At 39.4% G+C, this 17,738-nt stretch overlaps 1 protein-coding gene across 1 annotated transcript in view; it reads left to right on the top strand.

Moving 5' to 3' along the window:
* Positions 1–1,733: 1,733 nt before the first annotated feature.
* The window catches only part of dpr8 (defective proboscis extension response 8), a 132,102-nt gene continuing 116,097 nt past the window's right edge, over positions 1,734–17,738 (top strand). The window contains exon 1 of the mRNA XM_017139798.3: positions 1,734–1,788. The gene's annotated coding sequence lies outside the window, so the exon portion shown is untranslated. The remainder of the gene's footprint in view (positions 1,789–17,738) is intronic.

The following is a 17,738-nucleotide window of genomic DNA, read 5'->3' as shown; positions in this document are numbered from 1 at the left end:
TATAATAATATAATACAAATTTAATAATAATTTAATAATACTTACATTGCACAAATATTACAACTAGACGTCGGATTTTATACATATGTAGTTTTCTTGGTTTAAAAATGTTTTTATAAAATCATAAGTACTTATTAAATAAAAATCTTACTTCGGTTTTGTGACTGATAAAAAAATAAATTAAATAAAACCAAACCAAAGAATATCATAATAAAATACAAAAAAACAATATTTAATATTTATTTATTTATTTATTTAAGAAGGGCGAAATAGTTTTAACCGCAAAATAACGAAGAATGCTAGTGCAAAAAAGTGAAATTAAAATCAGCAAAAGAATATCATAATAAAGTATACAAAATAAACAACAAAGTGCAGGTAGCTCTGCAAAGCTCGCAAAAGAACGGTTATTTGTTTACTCGCGGCTGAAGCAAAAGAAATGAAATGCAGGTGAGAGAGATGAAGAGAGAGAGAGAGAGCTCTCCCAAACAAAAATGATTATCAGCGTTATCAGCTTAAATTTGGATACACACCTGATTTTAGGTAAGTGAAACGTTTAGTGTAGAGCATTAAAAGCTGTGAATTAAAAGTAAAAGAGAGAACATTTACAGTCACAGAATCTATGCAAATGAAAAAAACAAACAGGGGCGTGCGAAGGGGGTATGTTTTGTTAGCTAAAATGATAAATTATTTTTTATATTATTGGTTATCAAGGATTTCATCAGAAACCATATAATTCTCAATATCTTAGCTGTTTAAAAATAAACAAAAATGTGTTACTAGGACAACCCCCCCTTTCCTTTTTGACTTGTTTGCTAATCCTTTAACTAAAACCATAATGTGTTTAGTGCTTTTAGGGTGGGTTAACCCCTTCGTCTATCGAACTTTTGCTCATCTCCCGTGGACTCGCGGTCCACAGTTTGGGATCCACAGAGGTCAGTTCGCGCCTGCGCCTCCAGCGGAAGTGCCACACGAAGTGGGGTTAGGTTGCCCCGAGCGGGAAACGGAAGTGGAGCAACAGAGCCGAGGGCACACACACACACGGCCCTCGTGTGCGTGCGAAAGGTGAGCGTGCGTGTGTGTGCGTGGAGCCGAGAGGACCAAAGACGAAACGAAGCGAAACGAATCGTTGGCCGAGTTTCGAGCTTCGAGCCTCTTCGACTCACTCGGCGATTCAGTTTCGTTTAGGTTATCGAACGCAGCGGTTGGTGCCACGCGCGACTGAGGACGGTTAATCAAAGGATTTGACTCGATTCGATTCGTTTCGTTTCGGATCGCCTTCGAACTGTGTGAGAACTGCAAGCTCAAATCTCTGAAATCACTGAATCTGGAATCTCTGAACCGAAAAACTTGAGAGAATCAAGGGAGTTATCGTCGCGATCGCGATCGCTGATAGCAATTGTGGCTGGCCCCCCTCGCTACCCCGCCCCCTCGTAACCCCCACCCCTCGCCGACGGTGACTCGAAAATAAACCCCTTCACCCCCCCGGAGCGAAATTCAAAACGCGACGCGTCGCGAAACGCGTGCCGTCGCCGCCAATTGCATCTGTTGTTTGTTTGTTGTTTTTTTCGGTTGAGTGTGTGAAAAGAGAAGTGTGCCGCTTTTTTTTCGGGGGTTCTCCTCAATTGGCAACAAAAACACGAAAACGAATACGAAAAAGAAAACAAAGAAGTACAAGTGAAGCGTAAACAATGAAAAGTGAGACGGCTCGGCTGGCGGAAAAGTGAATTCCAGTTGAGCGACGGGCGCAAAGCCTAGCATACTTTTGGGCCTGCCCCAATAACTCAAAACGTAAGTGTCCTGTGTGTATGGGTGTGTGTGCTGTCCGTCTATGAGTGTGTGTGTGTTTTGTGTGTGTGAGAGGATGAGCCTCTTAAAGTCCTCAGGTCCTAACCCAATTAAAAGGGAAATAGAAATAAAAACAAAGCACCAAAAAGGCAAAATACTATAAATCATTTAAAAATGTATTCTATAAATTACAAAAAAAATCTAAATTTCTAAATAAATAAATAAATATAAAAGGATACAAAAAGGCAAAATTGTTATTAAAGTGAAATATAAAAAATTCTTAGGTTTTGTTTTAATTACTAAACGTAATAAATTAATTGCGAAACACTTATTATACCTCAGCTGTTTAGACTTCCATGGATATAAAATAATAATCAAAAATGTAATTCATGTTAGCATCGTGTCACACAAAAAAAAGTGAAAACAATTTTAAAGTCCTCAAATGTGCTAGAAAAATGAAATACAGTTTAAGTAAACATTCATCTGCGATCCTCAACTGGCAGACAAGCAAATTTCCATCGACTCTAATAAATATGCATACTTCATAAATTTTTGTGTTGCAAACCTTAAAGAATTAGAAACATTTTTCAACGCAAAGGAATAAAATAAAAATATTGAAAAAATGAGAGCCATCCACACCTGAGCCAAAGTTGATTCCATGTGCCGACGCCTAAAAAGAAAAAAAAAAGAGGGAAAATGTTAAAGGCGAATGCGAACTTTCACTCAATTTATTCGAACTTTTCTCGCCTGCCTACGGATTTGCTTCCATTCTTTTTTTTTTCGTTTTTTTTTGCCTTCTTTTTGGTTAGCAAAAATCGAATCAACGATGGCACAGGGAGCAGTAGAAAATAAAAAAAATAAAAATATGTAAAGAAAAATGCGATAATTTAATCTGGTTTAAGCTGCGATAGCTCGATTCTCCCAGGAGAAGGCAGGCTTTCTAGCCGACTTTTGGTCGCGTCTAAGCAAATTAAAAACTTTTGCTCTCGGGTTTTCCTTCTTTTTTATTTTTTTGTATTTATTTTTTTTTTATTTCACCGAAGAGTTTGTCACGTCTTTTGGCAATTTTTTCCCTCCCCCGGTTGTGTGTATATTGTATATGCATAAATTGTGTTTATGCTAAAAAATCCAGTCGGCAATAAAGTAGGCCTTCAATTTTGCGCAATAAAACGAGAAAATGCGAAACAAATGCGGAGGAGCAGCTGACGGATCCAAAAAAAAACAGAGAGATCTTTCGGCTATTTGAAAGGTTGCAAGATGTCAATTGAAGTGGGGTTTCATTTTCATATGGAGTGCAAATGGTTGGGGATGGATATCTATGTATATGTACATGTACTGGCCATAAAAAGCTGGCATAAAGCAGACCCTGCCTAGAGATGGAAATCGAGAGACAGACGCGGCTTATAAATATGCGCGACTTTATGGCCTTTGGGAAGTGTTATGTGCGAATTTCCTTTCGCATTCGCATTTTCCTGGTTTCTGTTCTCTGCCTTCTTGGCCGAGCACCTGCCTTTCTCTCTTTTGCCGGAAAAGCTGGAAAATCGGCAAAGGAGCAGCTGGCATTGCTGATTAAAGTGCCAGTCGCACACTTGCACACCCACACACCAAATATATATATGTATCTACTATATAGAGCAGGCAGAACGCAGAACGCACAACGCACCGAGCAAAAGTCAAAACTCAAACTCAAACTCAAAACTTTTCTGTGTCGCCGCGTAGTGAAAAGCGGCCACGCCCACGTGAACCTCTCGAAAAGGGGGCGGGAGGCGCTAAGTAGCAGGTAAGTGCGGCAATAAAAATAAATGGCAATCGCGAGCCGCGCATCAAGTTTTTCGCACATTTTATTGGATCCACCACGAAAGGAAAGCAAAGGTGCACGTGCAGAAAAAAGGGGGATGAAACTAGCAACAAGTTATTGTAATCTAAAAAGTAAATTTATATTTAAACCAACAATTTATTTTATTTGAAAAAGTAAGCATTTTCCCAACTACCCACGTCAAATATAATTTCTACCTTATTTCTACTTTAAGCTCAATAAAATCAATCTTATTTTGAACTATTTTTAATATCACCTCAACTAGATGATATTAATGTCTATTTTCTCGCTGTGTGGCCATATACAGATGCATGAATTTAAACCTCAGTGGAAACCTAGCCATCGAGAGCTATTGACTGTGGAGCATGGCAACTCCAGGAAATAGAATAGTAATGTGAATTTAGAATAGAGAGAGATACAGATATCGGAGATACCCATAAGGAATAGTTCCAATTCCTTATAAAAATACATAGAAATCGATATTAAAACATGCAATTTTGTTATTAAATATGCGAGGAAAAACTCGGAGATACCCATGTTGAGAAATAGTTCAGGGAATAAGTGGTTTGATCCTTAATCGGAAAAATATGATATAATTACCAGCTTAAAAATTCATAGATTTTTTTTTTTTTAGCCACCTCGTTTCTTTTTTCTTACAAAAGAAATCGCTATTAAAAGCAGGCAATTTTGTTATTAAATATTCTATGAATAGTGACCAGAGCTCCGACGTGGGTAGTTGGAAAACGCAGGTTAGAGGCACTAAAAAATCCTCATGCGAGGAAAAATCGCCTGAAATATTCAGCGAAAGTGCGTTTCTTTTCTCAATGGCTCCCGGTTGATTGTACTTGAATATTTCATACAGGTGCACGCATTTCCTAGGCCCTCAATGCTAGTTTAATTTATTTCGATCTTTTATTTCGAGCCAAACCAAGCCACTTGCTTTTCACAACGGGCCAAGTCTTTTCTGTCTTTCCTGTCTGTCTGTCTGGTTGTCTGTCTGCCTGTCTGTGTGTCTGTATCCCAGGGAAACGTTGTTTGGCGCGCTTATAAATGCCATAAAAAAAGTCCATTACGGGCTAAATGTGTTTGCCGTATATATTTCGTTTGGTTTCGTTCCGTCGAGTGGGTTACGAGTTGCCAACTCCGGCGGCCATATGGGCAATAACCTTCCAACCCTCCAACCTCCGACCTTCCAACCTCCCAGACTTATTTGCATTGTAATGCGAGCCGCGAGCGGTGATCACTCATGGCAGGTGTCGACAGTTTGTTTTTGGACAGCTATACAGCCATACAGCCATGAAGTCCTGGAGTCCTGGAGTCCTTCGAGTGATGAGGACTTAATGTTTCCAACTGTTTTCCCCGCCTTGTTTTCGGCTTGTCGTCCTCCGCCGCGTAATGTGTTATGTTATGCGTTGCAATCCACGATTTGATTGCCCCCGATTATGGTCTCTGTTCAGGTTTTAGGGCGGCGGATTAAGGTTACTGGATTTGACATTCCGTCAAGGGCTACGCTTTTGCTGAATAATTGGTCATTACAAATGCATTTGGGCAACGTTATGATGGGCGGCACGGCAAGGAAAAAAGTGGGCATTCGTTGGATATATTGAAAATTCCACAGATTCCACAGTGATTAAATAAATGGTTCAAAAAATAAAGAAAAAAAAATGTATCGAGAAAAATAACCAAAAAAAATTAAACACATTGAAAAAGATACAAATATTAATTTCTTAAAATTTAAATCTCTCCTTGCGACAATTACTAAAACTTATAATAAAAAAGAAAAAAAAAATAAAAAAAAAAGAAAAAATAATTGCTTTTGGGTTATTCTTTAAAATTATTTAAAGATACCTATCGAAATATCAACAGAACTTAACATAAAACGGTAAGCAACTTTAAAGTCTTTAATTAGGTAACTTAATACTAATAAAATATCTTATTATAGTGAAAGCTATAATGGGTTTCTCTGTATGTTGTCTCCTTGTACTCCATCTGGTTATCCACTCGCCATCCCATCTGCGGTTATAATCTATCAATACGGTTGGCCATTCTTTGACACTAGAAGGTGGGGAGGAACCACCCATCGTTCAGGCTTTTAGCCAAGTGGAATCCATAAATTTGCTACCCACCAAGGCAGCCCGCATTTGAATTTGAATTTGCCACGCTAAATCTTCGTTACCGATGGTAAGATGGTGCACATCGGATCTAATAACCGACATATATCATGCCAGTAAATACTGGACATACTGCTTCCATTCAGGCATCTCATTTCGTTATGCAATCCCTCTCTATGGAACCCCCCCTTCCTCCCACCGACTCCCCTCCATTTAGAAGGCATCCTGACCGGAAAGACCGCGAGGACAACGGGAAAAGCAATAAACTTGTTTGTATTTGTATTGCACTTATGCGCTGATTGCTTTTCAGCGCAATTTGCTTTTAAGCGATTCCTAGTGAGGACTGTCGACCCACCACCCTCCTCCCCCCACCAACGCCCACCTGTTCATCCTCAAAACACCCCCTCCCCCTCCCTTTCATTTCCCATTTCGGTTAGTTAAGACGCAGCTCATCAGCGTTCTCCATTTTCCATTCCAGCCAGCTCATTACAAGACGAGCGCTGTTTTCAAGACAAGAAAGGAAAAGCGGAAAAACACAAACCATTGAGTCACCTTCTTCAACACACACACACACACACATGAGAACACTCACACTCATACACACGCACATTGACTCTTACATCCTGGCACTCAGCGCTGTTTGCCAACGCCTCCAACGCTTCGTAGTGCACACAATCCCATACATTCCATGTTAAGGTTCCCACACGATATCTCCAATCCACACTGCTGAAAATTGTAGTTAGTTCTCAAGGGTAAAATAAACCTATTTTAGTATTAAGTCTGGTCACACTATTGTAGTGGAGAAGTAGAGAGAAATCTACTAAAGTGTTCTAATCCTTCACTATATTTATTGCAAATTTAATAAGTACTTATGCAAAGCGAAACTTCTGAATCGCGATGTTCCTTTTTCCATTGCATACTTTTAGACACCATTTATAAGTGATATTTTACAAACAACTGGATGAACTATTATTTTCACCTGTCGATCAATTGGTGTGTTCTTTCTTATTTACCTTCTGATTGCTTAGCCAACCAGCTTCACTTAAGACTGTTGACTTTTCTCTCAGTGCAGGTGGAGGTCCGGGTGCCGGTCATGTCCGTATCCTTGTCCGTATCTTTGTCCGTGTCCTTGTCCGTGTCTCTGTATCTGTTTCAGTGTGTGTGTGTGTGTGTATATGTCCATGTCCGTGTTCGCTCCTCTTGTTCATTTTCAATTTCGTTTACAGCATAGAAAATTTTAGTTTTTTCTCTGTTTGTGCTTTCCATTTTATTTCATCTTCATTTTCATTTCAACGACTTTGGTGGCCCCACCCGCCATCTGAAAAGCCCCCCTAAAAACCCACCACGACCATTGTGTTCAGCCCCTTTTTCGCCGGGATTGTTGTTTCGATGGGTGTTCGTTCGGTGGTGTTTGAGTATTTGGGTGTTCCGGGATGTGGGTGGAACACGGGCTGGCTGACCGAAGGAGCCTTGCCTAGTTACTTACTTTAAAACACATCTATCTCGCCGAGATACCGAGCTTCGAGACCATCGAGCTGCTCCGTTGTCGTTGTTATCTCGTTTGCCGTGGTTGTATTTTTAGACCCGGCCATTGTCATCTGATTTGCCGTAATTGTTTTTGCTGCGACCAGAGCGGAGCAACGAAAGCAAATCGGTTATCTTTCCATTCCGCCCAGTAATGGTCCTGTCATCTGGATTCAGGATTCAGGATCCGCAGCCAACAAAGCCGGCAAAACAAACCCACTAAATGCTGTAGGGCGACATTGTTTGCCCACATCCATTGGAACACGTACTGGTTTTTGAATGCCCGTGGAATGTCGGTTAAAAGGATTAGGCATCCTGGTGGCTTGTAATCGCATCGCATGCTCACAGATATTGCTTTTTATTTTCACGGTGAAAACCAAACCTCTTCAATGCATTCCGCTGGGATAAATATAGGTGAAATCACTATGGGTTTTTAAATCACCTATAGAGGTGTCTAAAAGTATGCAGTAAAAAATTTAAGAAAAGGTATTGCACACTTTCAGACACCTTTTAAAGTGATTTCAAACCCGTACCCCAAACAACACAATTGGTTTCCAAATCACTTAAAGAGGCGTCTAAAAGTATGTAGTAACAAATATGAGAAATTGCATTGCATACTTTTAGACACGTTTTCAAGGGATTTGAAAATCCTCGCTTAACGTTAATATTAAAGCAGTTAGCCAGCCAGCTGGCAGTTTTGGAATCCATTACATGACCATTACGAATAAATCGGAATAATCGAAATTCCTTGAACCTTGACCGACTTCCATCGGAATCCATTGGCAAAGTCCATTGGCAATGGCATGCACATCAATGATATTTTAATAATTTGCAGCAATCTCTGCATTTGCTGTCTTGCATACTTTATAATGTTATTTGCCAGGGCTAATCTGTTGCCCGCGTAGTTGTTTGTTGGCCCACATTGTTGTTATAATTCGCTGGCCCCGGGATTTCATGAAATGGGTGGGTGGGTTTTCAATGGGTGGTTTGATGGGTGGTCCAGTGAGTGGCTCCGAAAAGTATGCAACAGAAATTGTTGCCATTGTTGCCATGCTGCGAATTCAATAAACGAAAAACGCAAACGAAACGAAACGAGACGAGATGAGACGAGACGAAGAAATGAAAAGGCCAAACAACGAGAGCAGCATTTCAGCATTTCAGCCATTCCAAATTGCCATTCCAGCTCTTTTCTTACCAACTTTCTGTGTTTCTGTGTTTTCCTCGTTTTTCTTGCTTGGTTTCAGTTTTCCGTTTTCAGTTTTCCCCGCCCAACAGTTGTGGCTGCTGCATTTTTGTTTATTGTCATTTCAGTTGTGCCGGGCTGTTTAGTGCGGCAAGGAATGCCGGCGCGGGGCTGCAATTCCTGCTGCATTATCCTTTATTATATTGCCGGCATTAACGTTTCCGTTTGTTGCTGCCACATGAAGAGAACACCACAAGAGCCTCACACAGAGAGAAAATAGCCTCTTTGGTTAAGTTTGGGTTTATTTTAAGGTTTTTTAAATCACCTTTAAAGGTACCGAAAAGTAGACAGTAAGAAAAGGCAAGCTTTTAAATTCACAAAAAATCATTGCATTCTTTTAGGTAGTTTCCAAAATATTTTTAATCATTTTCTTGTTGAAATCGATGCACTTTATTATTATGGGGGTTCTTTCGTCTTTAAAGGTGCCGAAAAGTAGGCAGAGAAAAAATTACAACTTCTTTTAGGCAGTTTTGTATTTATTTATTTATTTATTTTGTTTCTTTCCTTGATCTATTTGATTTTAAGCAAGCTCTTCTGTGCTCTTTTTCAAGTATTAGTAAGTCCAAATAATAAAGTGGCAACCCCTACTTCCCTCAGTGCATTCAGATGAAATATGCAGGCCATGTCGAAGCTCCTGGCTCAGATTCTCAGATTCTGGCTGAGAATATTGTTTCTGTTTCTGGTCCTGAGCTGTCCGATAAGCCCAACGATCCTTGGCCCTGTTTGTTTGTTTGTTAGTTGCTGCTTCGGCTCCTGATTTTGCTCCTGTTTCTGATTCTTCTCCTGTTGCCCCACTCATTTGGTTATTCTTAACTGATTTCTGTGTGTTATTTTTAAAAAGGAATTTCAACAATTGCACACGCAATCCAGCCCTTAAATAATAAATAAGCCAAGCCACGCACATGGATCTCGGTGAAGGAAGAAAGGAAGAGAGAATGGAAAAGGAGGAGCCTTCAGCTTTCGTCCTTCGTCCTGAGCACATGGCCAGCCGCAGGACGATTGTCCTTTTGGCCAGCTCAGCTGGAGTCTGGGTTAAGTGCGGCATTAACAATCAATTACAAGCATTACGAGCCGTAAAACTGACGCATTGACCAAATACCAACTCGCAGGACATGAGGAGTTGGAATAAGGATATGGGTATGGGCATAAGTACGGGGTTCTCGGGGCGAAAAGGATGGCATTACTCACACACCCAAAATGGCATTCGCTGTGAAAAATGTTGCGTGCAAAGTAAACCCAACGAGCGAAAGGGAAACAGGGAATGGGAATCGGAATCGGAATGGGAATGGTAGTAAGAATGGGAATGGAGCTGGAAGAAACCTCAGTCTCAGCGGTGTCTGAGTTACGGTTTGTTGGCTCCTTGTATAATAAGCCAAGGGATATGGCCACGAGGAAAAATGGTAGCTGTTGTCTTCCAGACTGCAGCTGCATTCTCGTGCAGAGACATATTCCCCAGCTGGTCCTGTAAGAAGTTTAAAAACTGCAATAGATGCTGCTATCTCAAATGATTTACATTTTATAAATACATAATAACACAAAACACTTTTAAGTGGCATAATAATAGCTATATAAATACACAGAAAAAAATGGCTTGGTAAAAAAATCATGCATATTAAATTTAAAGATTTCCCAAATAATCAAAGCATAAATCACAAAAAATGCATAATATATATAATAAGCTCACATATTTTACCAGAAATTAAATTAGTTTTTAGATTTTTCACAAATATTTTTCAAATGAAAGTTCTACCAAAAACCTCAAATAATAAAGAGTCCTTTGTTCTGGTCATTTCTTGCCCTTTATTCTTTCCGTATGATTGCTCTAAAAAATTAAACTACAACTAAAGCAGAACACGTTTATTAATATGCTCAAATATTTAACCAGAAACAGAAATTTATTTATTTTTTAATATTTCTATGCATTGTTTTTTTAATAAAATATTCGTTAAATGAAAATTCTACTTTGGCTTTGGTGGTTTCTTCAGAAAAACCTTTGAATAATAAAGGGAACTTTCTACTGGTCGTTTATTTTCGCTCAAAAAATCTTTGTGGGCAAAATAGCTAACTAATTTGAATTTGTCGAAAGACAAAGCATCAAACGCCAGCACCATTATTAATTTTACTTGGCCTTGGGTATTTCCAAGTGCAAATGAAAATGCGATATAATAAGTTTGAAAGCCCCAATGCACCGACTACATACCTCATCATGTTCACAATCCAATCCTATTATGTTGGCTTTCGCAGGATTGGGTTCGGATTCAGGAATTTAATTAACTCAAATGGCACAGGACTCAGAACGCAGGACACATGGCCAAATGAACCTCCTTCTTCTTTGGGTTCCTGCTCATTAGTTGATGACATTTTAAAGCGGGTCGCAGACATTTTTCCTTTGAAGTGCATTTTAAAATCGTTTCGTTTTGTCTTGGGGCCCCCGAAAAACACAAAACCCCCCCACCAACCAACCATCCAACCAAATAACTCCCATTGTCTTGTCTGATTTTTTTTCTGCTTTATTTTTGTTTTATTATTATTTTTATTTTTGGCTCTAGTCGTGTGTTGTGTTGTTGCTTTCGCACTTGAGCGACAAAACAAACGACGTCGACGCCGGCAAAATAATACAAATAAATTTTATTGTGGTCAAGATATACACGCACACTCGCCCATCAGTAACGCACACAGATACAGATACAGACACGGATAAAGATGCACAGAGAAAAATAAAAGATATCTGAGAAATGTTTGGTATATAATTATGTAGTTCATTTAATTTATATTTTTTAACAATTTAATATATATTTTTTTGAATTTTTTGAAGACCCTTGGGAGTAAAGGGAAATAAATAGATTGTTTTTGAAATACCTTTGCTTAAAAGTAAGCAGTGAATAAAGAATAGTCGTTTTCGTGTCTGAATTCATTTAACTTTTGGACTTCAAATATATTGTTGCATACTTTTAGACACCTATTTTCAAATTAATATGATTATAAACCTTAACCTTGATGTAAATTCCTCTTTGAACTACAAGTTTCAAAAATAAGTTCTCATGACTACCTAATGTTATTTATTTGTTTCACTGTAAGGATATAGAGACTGAAACAGGGGCCATCAAGCAAATGCCAGACGCATTGTGCACAGATTTATGCCGCCTGTCTCCCCTGCCATTTCCATTTCCCCCGTTTCCCCGCCATTTCCCCGAATTTTCCCACCGACTGTTGGCCATAAAAAATGAGTTGCTGTTGGTCGTCAGCTGCTCGAGTCGACCTGCCCCAGTGGTTTTCTTTTTCCCCTCGGCTTTTCCCAAAAACCCCCACCACCCGCAGCACTTTAATGGCCATTGTTATGCCCGTTATGTTGATTATAAGCTTCTCATACAAACGCTTTCCTCCCACAACCGCCCGCTCCGCCCACAACCAACCACTCCAACTTAAACAAGCTAACTGCATAGAAGCGTGTAAGCCTCTGACATTTTTGGGTCTAAACCCCCCTTTCTCCCAACCCCTGGAAATAGAAATAGAAAAAACAACAAGGAAAATGAAAATAAAAAATTTACTAAATTTGAATTTTCCTACTGCGCCGAAAACGAAAGGTGTAAAGCCTGATGAGGGTTAAGCGGTGTCCAACTCGGTGCGTGTGTGTGAGTGTGAAAGCACTGAGAGAAAATGTTAAATATTTTATAACAAGCTTTTAGAGATTAAAGCACCCTATGTATAAATTATTTGGATTTTTTAGAAAAAGATAAATAAGTTTATTCATTATTATTTCAACAAATAAAAAGTATAAAACATTTTAAAATTGATTTTAAGCTTTTAGAGACTAAAGATAATCTACTTAAAAATTATTGGTATGTTTTATAAGAAGAATTTAATTTTTATTGTTTTACTAGAGAAAATTAATGTTTTCCCCTCCCATTTTCGTACAGTGCATCCCTGTGTGTGCTGCGCCAGCGGAAATGTTTTTGCCTTGTCCGCTGACGGAGCACAAACCAAAAAGGGGCAAAGCTAATGGAATGAGGGGGAAGATTAAAAAAGTGTATATAAACAACATTTCATTGCCGGGCAACAGCGTTCAGCCTTTCACTAACCCCTCAGTAACCCCTCACTAACCCCCACCTGACCCAACCACCTGGACGCTTTATATTGAAATATTTCTGTGGCCATGCAAATTTAATTCGCCATATGAGGAAAACAAGCGAAAACCGAAACCGAAACCGAAACTGAAGCCAAAGCCTCTTGGCCCCATGTGTGCTAATTGGCGGTGCCGCCAAACCAGTGGCTGCTGCTCAAAGGGGGGTTACAAATGGGGGATGCAAAGGGGGGTGGTGCAAGTGCGGTGGCGAAAAGAGCGTTACAGAAACAAGCGAAAACAAACACGGGCCAAGTTAGTTAATTTTTTAGCATGCCGCTAAGCTGCAAAACTGTTCAGGCGGCACACAGATGCACTGGCAAAAATATTTGATTACCCTGTTATTAATAATCATGCAGCGGCAATATTAAAAGAAGTATTAAATATTACCTTCATTAAATTACATCAATTTCACATTAAAACTTTCCACAAATAAATTTTCCTATATCATATAAAATCAATAAATATACTATTCTTTGTTGTGTAAGAAGCGGAAATCAACTTCCATTTTTGATTTATGACTGAAAAAGGGAGGAAGTTTCAAAGCAAATAGTCCTTTCTGATCTACGGCTCTTAATTCTCGAAATCCTGTATCATCTGGCTTGTGTTGAAAACTAGTTGCTTGTAGGCAAAAAACTTTGTCCGTTTTTTTTCCGTTTCGGGTTTAATGCCTTGATTTTTCGGCATTAAAGGCTGTCACAGTCACGCCCCCGCCTCCCTCACACCTTTTGTTTTGGTTTTATTTTATTTTTTTGGGCGGGCTTGCTTACTTAAGGCGGCCACCCCCCCATCTGCGGTCGACGGTCGACAAACGGACAAACGGACATACGGACAAAGAAGGAGAAAGGGTAAGGGATGCTGGCTGCCTAAGGCTTTGCGGTTGTTCTGCCGTTGTTGCTGTTGTCGTTTTTCGGTCCTGTCATCCCCAGGACGAAGCCGAAGAAGCCACAGGATCAGGAGCGAAGTCCACAAGGGGCAGCGGCCGACCGGAAGTGCTGCATTGCGTTCACTTCCGGCCTCACGGCCATCTTCCACCTTCCAACTCTACATCCCTTTTACATCTTGGCTTCTTGACTTCATTTAGTTATTCCCTCTCGCCACTCTGCGTGTCCCGTTTTTCAGTTTTCAGTTCATTTAACATGCCATTTGTTCGGGCCATGCCGAAATGGATTTATTGTTGTAGTTGTTGCATAAATTATGCCGCTTTTCACGCACTTTTCCACGCTGGATAACCAAGAAAGCCGGGCTATTTTCCTTTGTCTCAGGGAGACAGAGAGACAAACCAAAGTGGCCTTCCCCGATTAAAAGGGAGTGGATTCAAAGGAGAGTGTAGAAGATATGACCGCTTCTTAAATCATTGATAGAAGAAAATCAGGGAGATTATGACATTAATGCGATTCATTAGTTTTGACGCCCACGGGGTGGCATTACATTATTGGAAATAAATGCATAAATTTATATCTTTAATATTTAATTATTATTTAACTGTTTTACTGGTTTATAATTTATTTTAGTGCATTTTAAAAGATGGCCCAGTTTTCGTGTTTCCTTATTTATTTATCTAAGCCCGTTTTGCTCGACTCACCGTCGATCAATCTGGGGGCAACCATATGGCTAAAGTACTAAAGTACGGCCTTTTGTCAGCCATCTAATCTAAGCCCTATCGCAAAATCATTGGCCAAAAATCCCCAATACCCATTTCTGGGGTAAACAAAGCTCTGTGCATGCTATTCGCTTCCGTTGAACGTTGAACTTTCCCCAGCTTTTCGAAGGCAGAATGCAAATTGCTTTCGAAATAATTGCAACAACGTGGAGGGGTTAAAAAGGGGTTCGGATTGAGTTCAGATTTGGGCTAGTCACCTGCCAAAGGGCTCAAATATTTTCTGGCCATTTCCTTTGCTGCCAATACATATATATATATGTGTACTAGTAAACTTTCGTATCCTCTGTCGTTTTAATATATAAAAAAAGGGGATGAAAAAAAAAAATAAAATAAAACAAACCACTAAACAAAGGGTGGACAGGGAAAATTCGAAACAGATTCCAAATCTATTTAAAAGTTATGGCCGCAACTATTTGCGGCCTGCAATGGAAGCGTTTTGGGGATGGACGCAAAGGAGGCAGGGTTGTCAGGTGTACTATATATGACCAGGGGCCAGAATGCAAAGTGCGACATGCAAAATTGTGCAAAGCCCCTTCGTTTCACCCCCTCCAGAATATCTCTCGATGGCCACTGAAAGTGGCGCTGTTGATGATGCCGGGTGACGTTGCCCAAACTTTTTGACACTTTAAAAACTTTGCCCACACATATAGTACACACCCATACGCTCACACTCACACACACACACAGGCTCACTGACACGCTTACACATATTTGGCAAGCCTGGTTTTGAAAGTTACGTTAAATGGTTTTAAAGGTTTCGGTTTTTAGGGTTATGCCAGGGTTGCCAACTTGTGGCTGCCTGCAAAGTTGCCTTCCACATCCCTTTGCAGCTTTTTCTCTCTCTCTATTGAAATTTGAAATACGAATTTTGCACCCCTCATGTGAATTAGTTTTCTCCTCTATTTTATTGTTTTTTCCTCCTTCGCTTTGCTAAATTTTTGTGAAATTTGCGTATGCTTACATTCCCCGACGTGTCCTGACGTGTCCCGACATGTCCTGTTTTCCCCTGTGGATGGGTTCGCATTTGTCAATAACTTTCCTATTGCGACAAATTTTTCTATTAGCCCACAATTTCCGAGTCTCGACTGAAGGTTGTTTTTTTTTTGGCTTTTTTGTTTACTCTTTTTTTGCCCATCCTAATGAGTGTCTGCTGGTGGTAAATGACGTTTATTGGACAAACATTTGAGGGGCAGGCAAGGATTGCTTGGATTGATACCTAGCCCCACTTTCGGATGAGATTTTTGTCTGCTTAAATGGTAGTTTCCATTGCCTTTTAATTTCACTTATTATAACCATGCAATTACTTTTTTTTTTTTTTTAAATTCAGTATTTTGGCCGAAACAATGGAAATAATGATCCAAATTTAGAATGCGATACCTCGTTGAACTCGTATTTTAATTTCCAAACGTTTGCCATTGAAATCTAGAAACATTAATTTTTTGCCATTTTTCGCGAAAAAGTATGATGGTACCCCTTATCAAAAATGTGAAAATTGGGTCGAAAATTCATTTTATTAAATCAGTCGGAAAGTGCACTGATATTGATTATGGGGTTGTAAGCTGCTCAAAACAGTGCGCCTTTTTGATTTGGGATCATTTTTGTCTAAGTTACAGCAAAAACCCCATTTTGAAAAAATCGAATTTTTGTCCAAAAATCAAGATCTTGATTTTTACCCCAAAAAAAAACAGTATTTTGTTCATAAAAATGGAAATAATGATCCGAATACAGAGTGTCATACCTCGTTGAACTCGTTATTAAATTCCCAATCGATTGGCATTTAAACCAGGAAATTTTTCAATTTTGCCATTTTTTGCAAAAAAATATGATGTAACCGCTTATCAAAAATGTGAAAATTGGGTCTAAATTAAATTTTTTTAAATCAAACGGAAAGTTTACTGATTTTAATTATTGGGTCGTTAGCTGCCCAAAACCGTGCGCCTTTTGGATTTTGGATCATTTTTGGCCAAGTTACAGCAAAAAATCTTGAAAAAGTGCCATATTTTTACCAAAAACCCAGATCCTAACTTTTCGGAAAAAAATAATCAGTATAAATTAAATAAAATTTAAATTAGACAGAAATTCTATTTGTCAATAGCTTGGCAGTGACTTGCACAGAGTTTCTGTTCATTTCCTTGCTGCTTAATTATTTAAAGCTTTCATGGGACTTTATGGAGCCTTTTGTCTAAATTTCGCCTTTGACAAAGAAGCGAATCCTTCTTTTATTTGCGGCTCACCTATAATAAATACATGAGCTGCTTTTCCTTTTGCATATTCATAGATTTACTTTTCAGTCCTCCCAGATCTTCTATTACTCCTTCGAATACGGCTTCTTTGAGTGACTTGCTTCGCTTCCGTTTCGCTTTCGTTTCTTTGCCAGCTTATTCCAGTCGCCAGGCTCCTTTGGGTTTTTTCGTGATTAATGAATCTTTTTCGGTTTGCCAGCGCAGCAGCGGTGGGAAAAGGGGAAAACGAGGAGTCCTGGAAGTCCTGCGAGTGCTCGGCTGCATTTTGCCTCAATTTGTCAGGGAAGAGGCTGCGATTATGGGGTCGCTCTGAATGTGAATCTGAACAGAACTCATTTGGGTTGAGCTACCAATCTCGACACTCGAAGCTCTCTTTTTATGTTCCTATTTGACGCCCAGCAAAATGGGATACTTTTTTTTGACATTTTTTCGGCGTAATGAAAAGCAATAACATTTTTATAATATTCCCACTCGCCGCTTCCCGCCAGCAGTCGTGTTGTTTGAACATCATTCAAATATTTGCCTCAATGATTCGTTTCATTATTCTTTGTGTTGTTTTATTTTTGACCATTTTTCCTCGTTTTTTTGTTTGTGGATTTTTTTTGAATATACAATAAATAAAATGCGGGGGTGACGGAGAAATCTGCAAATGAATCGCTCTATTATGGTTGTCCTGTGATGTCCTGTTCGATGATGATGTCGTCCTGTCACACACACACACACACACATACGCACACACGCAACTACAAACGATGCCATTTTTTATCGACTGTCATTTATTTATTATTTATTTGATATGTTCAACTCGATTTTTTCACTCGCCGATTCGATTCGCCTTACAGCTTTATTCCATTTCGTCATATTTTTTTTTTTTTTTGTCGGTGGCCGCTTGTTTGAATTTATGCTCAATAATTTAATAGGACATCAGTTTTATGGCTTTGCTGTGGCATTAAATTGGAAGGGGTTCTTAGGCCATAGCTTTTAGCCCCATACTTGCCGCATTGCCTACGCACTAGCATCAAATTTTATGACTGAGGCGATGCCAATTTGCGAAACGCAATCAAACAAATAAACACAAAAAATAAATAAGGCCAAGTGGAAGTGCGAGAGATGTGACCCCGGCAAGTTGTAAATTTCCGTAATTTACTTGATTGCCCTGGCAACCCTGGCCACCTGTCGTCGTTCCGGGCTCCATCGCTGAGTAGAGTTGGCGGGTGGGAACTGGGAAGCTGG

This window comes from Drosophila takahashii, chromosome X, assembly GCF_030179915.1.
Source record: "Drosophila takahashii strain IR98-3 E-12201 chromosome X, DtakHiC1v2, whole genome shotgun sequence".
In the NCBI taxonomy this organism is placed as follows: domain Eukaryota; kingdom Metazoa; phylum Arthropoda; class Insecta; order Diptera; family Drosophilidae; genus Drosophila; species Drosophila takahashii.
The sequence above is the reverse complement of the archived record's forward strand: the minus strand, read 5'-3'. Positions and strand labels throughout refer to the sequence as shown.